This window comes from Schistocerca cancellata, chromosome 3 (genome assembly GCF_023864275.1).
Source record: "Schistocerca cancellata isolate TAMUIC-IGC-003103 chromosome 3, iqSchCanc2.1, whole genome shotgun sequence".
Lineage (NCBI taxonomy): Eukaryota > Metazoa > Arthropoda > Insecta > Orthoptera > Acrididae > Schistocerca > Schistocerca cancellata.
The window spans coordinates 649,813,004-649,821,749 of NC_064628.1; positions in this window are offsets into that span (position 1 = coordinate 649,813,004).

An 8,746-nucleotide genomic window follows, 5' to 3' on the forward strand; every position below is an offset into this window, starting at 1 on the left:
TGAATTTGATTTTCACATTTTTATTCAATAAGTTTACTCATTATTTTACACGATTTGGTGAAAGGAGGCCGTGGATCCCCTAGAAAGAGCCGGCGGACCCCTAAGGGGTTGGGAAGCCCTGCTTTAGACAAAACAGAAGTAACGGCAACTCACTTGTAATTTACAGGATTCTTTGTTACGCCCTTACTGTATGAGAAACTACATTACTTTTTTAAAAACACGGTAGAAATACTCCTTCTTCCACAGATTGATTTATTAGTATGGTCAGTTGTCTTACCACATATTAGGGACAGTGTCTATGTATCCATGTAAATATGCCAGCTAATCCATCTGACTTTTTGCTTTTGATTGTGTGTGTTCTTTTCGGTATTTCTATTTCATTTATTGAAAGGAATAATAAACGGTTGGCTACTACTGGTGTGATGCTTCTGGGCCCTTTTGCGGGATTTTGCTTTGGGCACTTATCAACTGCTGCAACATGGAGTTGATTTTCTGTTACTGTGTTTTGAGTTGCTACACTAGTTAAGCCTTTTCTTTCAGCATTTATGTCTGACTGAGCAGATGTATACCTCTTATAGCCCCTAGCCTCTCAGAACTTCCTTCATCTTGTGCAGCCACTGAGTCATCTGTCTTTCCCATTCCCTCCTGGCACTATCCCTCTACCCTCTCCTTGCCTCATGTTTCCCTCCCTGCCCCCTCCCCACATCCATCAGCGCAAGCAAGAGGACTCATATCCAGGGACAAAGAGGCCTTGTAATCCCCTCCCAACTCTCTGGCAAAGTGAAAAATGTAGTGCAGTCAGTTTTCAATCAAGAAAATGATTTACAGAGGTTTTTAACATGGTCAGAACTGGAACTGTTCTATGGCTACTGACAAGTCGTCATTCTTCTTACAAAATATTAAAAATAATCCAAACCTCCAGGTCTGCCCCTCCTCCTCCCAATGTGTCATATGGGAACCCTTGAGTCCAGGCAAATGCTTTCTAATAATTATGTGTTTAGGTGTGTGTGGATGTGTAAGTGCATGTGTGTTCTTTCTGCCAGAAAAAGAACCAGGACTCAAAAGCTAGTTAATAGCATGTTCTGTTCTGTGTGTCACATCAGTCTGCTAAAGGTGAGTAGTTACCTTTCCTTTACCAAACAAGCAAAAATGCTATCTTTAAATACGAGGGGGGACCCAAAAGTAACCGGAATTGTAATGCTGCACATCGTGTACTTGTAGAAGGAGATTGCACCGCCAGAGGGTTTTAGTAGGAGCTCTGCTCAGTCATTTTGCCACGCAGTGTCACCCAACAGTGAGAGGTGTGATTTCTTTGGCAGTTCTTTGAGTGTGCGTACAGTGCAGACGTGACATGAGGAAATGGCTAGTTCTTACGAACAACTTGCAGTATTGAAGTTTTGCTTCTTGCTCAGCAAGAACACAGCAGAAACTGTTGTGATGATTCAGACAGCCTACAAAGACCATGCTCTTAGTAAAACACAAGTGTACAAATGGTTTTCTTGGTTCAAAAAGGAAGAAATGGTGGTTGAAGATCAGCTTCGTTCTGGTAGACCTTCAACTGCTTGAAGCAAAGACAACATCGACAAAATCCGTGATCTCATCAGTGAAGATCGACACAGGACAATTGACCAACTCGAGAACTTGTCCAGGTTGTCCTGGAACTCAATTCAGTGCATCTTGACCATCGATTTGGGGATGTGAAGAGTGGCAGCAAAATTCGTGCCAAAGCTTCTTACCAGAGATCAAAGGGATCGTCACGTTCAAGCCTGTCTCAAAATGAAGGACGCATTCAAAGATGATCCACATTTTCAACAAAATCATTACCAGTGATGAGTCATGTTGCTATGGGTATGATGCGGAAAGTAAACAACAGTCATCACAATGGAAGTCACCTGGCTCACCTTGACCACAAAAAGCTCGACAAGTGAAATCGAATTTGAAAACGATGTTGATCTGTTTTTTTTTTTTTTTGACATCAAAGGGATCATACACTCTGAATTTGTCCCTGAAAACCAGACAGTAAACCATAAATTCTATTTGGAGGTTATGAAATGGCTTTGCAGAAGTTTGTTGCGAAAACGGCCGACCTTGTGGGATTCTGGTGTGTGGTTCCTGCATCACGACAACATTCCCACGCACGCAGCTCTCAGCGTTCACCAGTTTTTGGCCTCAATGAAGATGACTACCTTGACCCACACGCCCTATTTGCCGGATTTAGCACCCTCAGACTTCTTCCTATTCCTGAGAATGAAAAGAGACTTGAGAGGGAAGCGTCTCAAAGTCTTCCACAAAAAGATTAGCTACTATAGGAGATGGAAGGCTACACTTAGCAACACCATCTGTTTGCTCCAATATTGGTCATTAAATCTGAAAATGAGCTTAAGAATATGAGCAATATATGAGACCCAACACACTACCTAGTAAAACATCTTCTTTTTAAGCTCTTTGGTAGGGATATATAAACACCAAATTCAGATTTCAAAAGATTTTAAATGGCATATGAAGAACCTGTGCCTCAAATTAAAAGAATTTGTTAGTGAGTTTCATTATTACCTGCCAGGGTAGCCGAGTGCGCTAACGCGCTGCTTTCTGGACTCGGGTAGGCGCGCCGGCCCCGGATTGAATCCGCCCGGCATATTAACGATGAGGGCCAGTGTGCCGGCCGGCCTGGATGTGATTTTTAGGCAGTTTTCCACATCCCGCTAGGTGAATACCGGGCTGGTCCCCACATTCCGCCTCAGTTACACACATCACAGACATTTGAAACATGTCTGCACTATTTCACGATTTACACTAGATGCAGACAGTTGGGGTACACTGATTCCGTCCAGGGAGGTACGTGGTGGCGGCAGGAAGGGCATCCAGCCATCCCTAACACTAACACTGCCACATCCATTGTAACCACGCCAACCCTGCGATCACTGCGGGACTATGGCAAGGAAAGTGAGTTTCATTATTGTATCTTTGTTAATGTGAGTGCCTGTGGTGTGTTCACTAAAAGTCACAGGAACTTTTCAAACATGTGTTTACCTTGACTTTCTTTTTATTTAATAACCAATGTTTTGAGCAAAGTTAGTGTTGTTATGGGTTTCATTCTGCCTCCCATTGCAGCTAACCTTGTCATGGACGACTTTGATGGAAAAGCACTTCGTTTGGCAGTTCTTAAGTCTAAATGTTTTGGAGATATGCAAACAATACCTTTTGGGATACGGCACATGGAACAGCAAGACTTCCTACATGTTTAGAACATCTTAGTTCCCTCCATCTAAGCATCTGCTTCACCATGGAAATGTTAAAAATTGAGACCTCCAATTTCAGGATGTCTTGGTACATAGAAAAGAAAACAGCTCCTTGAGCCACAGCTTGTTTTGTAAACCTACACACACTGATCTGTATCTACAAGTTATGAGCTGCCATTACCCACATCAATGTTGTAGTGTGTTATGGACTCCCATTTATAGGGCTAAAGCTTTTTGAGATCCACAGAGCTTATCAGCAGAGTTTAGCTACCCCCATCCTGTGTTTGTCCAGAATGGGTACTCTGGTAAGCAGATTCACAATGCATTTTGACCAACATGCACTAAACCTCAACAGCCAGAAGAAACGAATTCTAGGTGGATGGATTTCTACCTTAAGTTGATGATATGTCCTTTAAGATTGATTGGTTGTTCAAGGAGCATGGAATAAAATCTGTCTTGTTCTCTGGGATGAATTAAAATTATGCTGGGTCTCATTAAAGACTACATAGGTCTCAGAAGATCAGGAATATGCAAAGTCCCACAGCAGTGTGGGAAATCTTACATGTCACACTGTTAAATACAGGTGTGATGAACGTAGACATCATACATGATTGGGTCAGCTGGTGAAATTTGCTGTTGCTGGACAATGTCTCGATATGGGACACAGCATGGAGAGAACAGAATCCTCTTGTTTATCTCTACACACTAGGACCACATCATTAAAGAAGCAGGTGAAATAAGCTCACCAGACAAAACATTATTCACCCCAGTGTGAACACAGAGATGAATTGTTATGCCTTCATAGATGACGCAGTAATCGAGTTGTGCTCAACTGCATGTGCACTGCCTCTAGTTTAGGTTAAAGCAGACATTATACATAAACATGGGTAAATGCAAGGAGTTAGTTAGTTATGAATATAATAGAGGGAAACATTCCACGTGGGAAAAATATATCTAAAAAGAAAGATGATGAGACTTACCAAACAAAAGCGCTGGCAGGTCAATAGACAAATAACCATTGATGCCACTTCCTTATACACAAATATTCTGCATGTCCAGGGCCTTGCTGCGATGGAGCACTTCCTTTCATGCCGATCACCTGCCACCCTACCTAAAACCTCTTTCCTCATTACCTTAGCCAGCGTCATCCTGACCCACAACTTCTTCACTTTCGAAGGCCAGACATACCAACAATTAAAGGGAACAGCCATGGGTACCAGGATGGCCCCCTCATACACCAACCTACTCATGGGTCGCTTAGAGAAAGCCTTCTTGGTTACCCAGGCCTGCCAACCCAAAGTTTGGTACAGATTTATTGATGACATTTTCACGATCTGGACTCACGGTGAAGAAGAACTCCAGAATTTCCTCTCCAACCTCAACTCCTTTGGTTCCATCAGATTCACCTGGTCCTACTCTAAATCCCATGCCACTTTCCTTGATGTTGACCTCCACCTGTCCAATGGCCAGCTTCACACGTCTGTCCACATCAAACTCACCAACAAGCAACAGTACCTCCATTATGACAGCTGCCACCCATTCCACATCAAACGATCCCTTCCCTACAGCCTAGGTCTTCGTGGCAAACGAATCTGCTCCAGTCCGGAATCCCTGAAGCATTACACCAACAACCTGACAACAGCTTTCGCATCCCGCAACTACCCTCCTGACCTGGTACAGAAGCAAATAACCAGAGCCACTTCCTCATCTCCTCAAACCCGGAACCTCCCACAGAAGAACCCAAAAGTGCCCCACTTGTGACAGGATACTTTCCGGGACTGGATCAGATTCTGAATGTGGCTCTCCAGCAGTGATACGACTTCCTCAAATCCTGCTCTGAAATGAGATCCATCCTTCATGAAATCGTCCCCACTCCACCTAGAGTGTCTTTCTGCCGTCCACCTAACCTTCGTAATCTCTTAGTTCATCCCTATGAAATCCCCAAACTACCTTCCCTACCCTCTGGCTCCTACCCTTGTAACCGCCCCCGGTGTAAAACCTGTCCCATGCACCCTCCCACCACCACCTACTCCAGTCCTGTAACCCGGAAGGTGTACACGATCAAAGGCAGAGCCACGTGTGAAAGCACCCACGTGATTTACCAACTGACCTTCCTACACTGTGAAGCCTTCTATGTGGGAATGACCAGCAACAAACTGTCCATTCGCATGAATGGACACAGGCAGACAGTGTTTGTTGGTAATGAGGATCACCCGGTGGCTAAACATGCCTTGGTGCACGGCCAGCACATCTTGGCACAGTGTTATACCATCTGGGTTATCTGGATACTTCCCACTAACACCAACCTGTCAGAACTCCAGAGATGGGAACTTGCCCTTCAGCATATCCTCTCTTCTCGCTATCCGCCAGGCCTCAATCTCCACTAATTTCTAATTTCAATTTGCCGCCACTCATACCTCACCTGTCTTTTAACAACATCTTTGCCTCTGTACTTCCGCCTCGACTGACATCTCTGCCCAAACTCTTTGCCTTTACAAATGTCTGCTTGTGTCTGTGTATATGCGGATGGATATGTGTGTGTGTGCGAGTGTATACCTGTCCTTTTTTCCCCCTAAGGTAAGTCTTTTTGCTCCCGGGATTGGAATGACTCCTTACCCTCTCCCTTAAAACCCACACCCTTTCGTCTTTCCCTCTCCTTCCCTCTTTCCTGACGAAGCAACCGTTTGTTGCGAAAGCTTGAATTTTGTGTGTATGTTTGTATTTTTTTGTGTGTCTATCGACCTGCCAGCGCTTTTGTTTGGTAAGTCTCATCATCTTTCTTTTTAGATATATGAGTTAGTTAGTTAGTTAGGTAGTTACGCATTCCATTGATCAATCACACAGTACAGTAGCCGTTATGATGTGGAACGTGTCAAGTACACAAGAAATGCACATATGAAACAAGATTTTTTTTACTTATGAACCTACTTTAATGATCTGTATTATAGAAAGTAGCAATACAGAGTTAAATCTTAATAGGTCTATTATTTATCCCATTCCTTTAAATGGGTAAAAAGCATATACTATTTACAGATATATTTATTCCTATTCAAGAATCCATCTGTGGTATAGAAGGAGTTGTCAAGGAGATATGATTTCAATTTATTTTGAAGCTATTACTGTCATCTGTCAGACATTTTATTTCATCTGGCAATTTATCGAAAAATTTTATAGCAGCATATTTTACCCCACTCTGTGCCAAAGATAGGTTGAGTAAAGGATAGTGTAAGTCTTCCGTTTTTCTGGTGTCATAGTCATGAATGTCACTGTTGTTTTTAATCTGATCCATGTTGTTGAGAACAAATATCATTAGTGAGCAAATGTACTGTGAGGCTGTTGTAAGAATTCCCAATCTTTTTAAAAGATGCCTACAAGATGTGCAACTATGAACCCCACACATTATTCTAACCACTTTCTTTTGAGCAGTGAATACTTTTTGTCTAAATGTTGAGTTACCCCACCATATTATTCCGTATGACATCAGAGAGTGAAAGTATGCAAAGCAGTTAGCTTACTAATTTCTTTATCCCCAAAATTGGCCATTATTCTGATTGCAAAAGTTGCTGAACCTAGTCACTTTAGCAGATTCAAAATATGAATTTTCTAGTTTATATTCTCATCTATGTACACCCAAAAACTTAGTATGCGCTACCCTGTCTACTGACTTCTGTTGATATGTTATATTTAATGGAGGAAATGTACTTTTTGCAGCCGAAAATTGGATGTACTGTTTTTTCAAAGTTTAGAGCAAGCCCATTTGCAGAAAACCAATTAATGACTTTTCCAAAGACCTTATTTGTATCATTTTCAATTGGAGTTGCTTTTACTGGATTAATAATGATGCTTGTATCATCAGCAAACAGTGCCAGTTCAGCTTCCTGTTTCAGATATGAAGGGAGGTCTTTCACATGTATGTAGGACATTATCATATGTATAGGGCATGACAGAGTGACAAAAATGAGACATTGTGTATAGCCCTGCCCATGCCCATAATATGTGTGAAGTTGCTGGATTTGTTAGTGTTTTGCAATGGACTGTTCAGCATGTCTAGAAGCTGTGGTGTACCACTTGTGGTCACAAAACACGATGTCAGAATTGTGGTCAGATAAAGATCCTGAGTGAGAGGGACAGGAGATGCATTTCATTGCTTGTGAATCAAAACTGCTTCCAAAACCAACAAGAATTGCTGTTGGCAGTGAATAAGGTCCATACCTGTTATCAAGAGAACATTGCAATGAGAATTACATGGGATGAACATTTGGATCAGTCACCTCACAAGAGGCCATTGTCCACATGGGTACATAGAGACAACAACAGTAAAGTTCTTCAGTCTGGAAGAATATATGACTGGTTTTCAAGTCTAGGGGCAGAACTGAATGATATTAAATGATGTTTCCAGTAATTTATCTATGGGTGACTAATTTTTTTGTCTGGTTAGCTTACATATAGCTAATGATGTGATTAACAGAGACACAGGATTTCAGCTCAGCAAAACATGGGAACCAGCATTGACAGCACTAAGGCATCACTGGCTACAGACAAATGAATGCAGTGACTTAACACAGATGGGGAATCAAAGCCACCGTACCCACATATATATGCTGGAATCTGAGGGTGGGAAATGGGCTTTCCCATGCTGCACATGTGCAGTTCACAGAACGTTTCCCTGGCAGGGAGTCCTGGATGTCAACATCCTTTAAAGCAGAAAGTATCTTACTTATGAACCTACTTTAATGATCCGTATTATAGAAAGTAGTCACAAATGGTTTGGAGCCAAGTGGAGGCTCCCAACCAAAGGCTTCATTATCTTTGTGATGGTCCTGGCTGCAGATTTCTGAACCTGCATCATCAGGAGGGCATTTGTAGGACTCCCCTTGATAGGTCATGAGTGCATTACACAAAGGAAGCAGCTACTCAGTTAGTAGAGTAATTATGGAGTGCACATGGGGGTTTCTTAAGCTAGGCAGTAGTTTGAGGCATAGTCGATACACATGTAGGGAAATCAGATTGTGTTCAGAGTGGAGACAGTGCGACTGTAAGAATTTTATCAGTAAATTGCCAAAGTATTTGTAACAAAGTTCCCAAATATACTGCCCTCAGGAAAGTTCTCAATCTCAGATCATTCTTGGGACTGAGGGCTGGCTAAAACCCAAAGAAAAAAGTTCTGAGATATTTAGTGAGACTTGGAATGTTTATTGGAAAGACAGGTAAGACGCCATAGGAGGGGGAGTAGTCACTGCAGACAACAAAAGTATTGTCTCATCTGAGGTTAAAACTGAGTGTGGTAGTAAAGTTATCTGGTCACTCATAACAGGTCTATCTGAAACAAAGTTAATTGTTGGGCATTTGTACTGACCACTTTACTACACTGTGACAGTGCTAGAGTCATTGAAATAAGGTCTACAGTCAGTTGTGCATAAACACCCAAATCATGCAATAGTAGTTGGTGGTGACTTTAATCAACCAAATATAGACTGGTAGCATTGCAGGGGGTACAGCAGACAGTC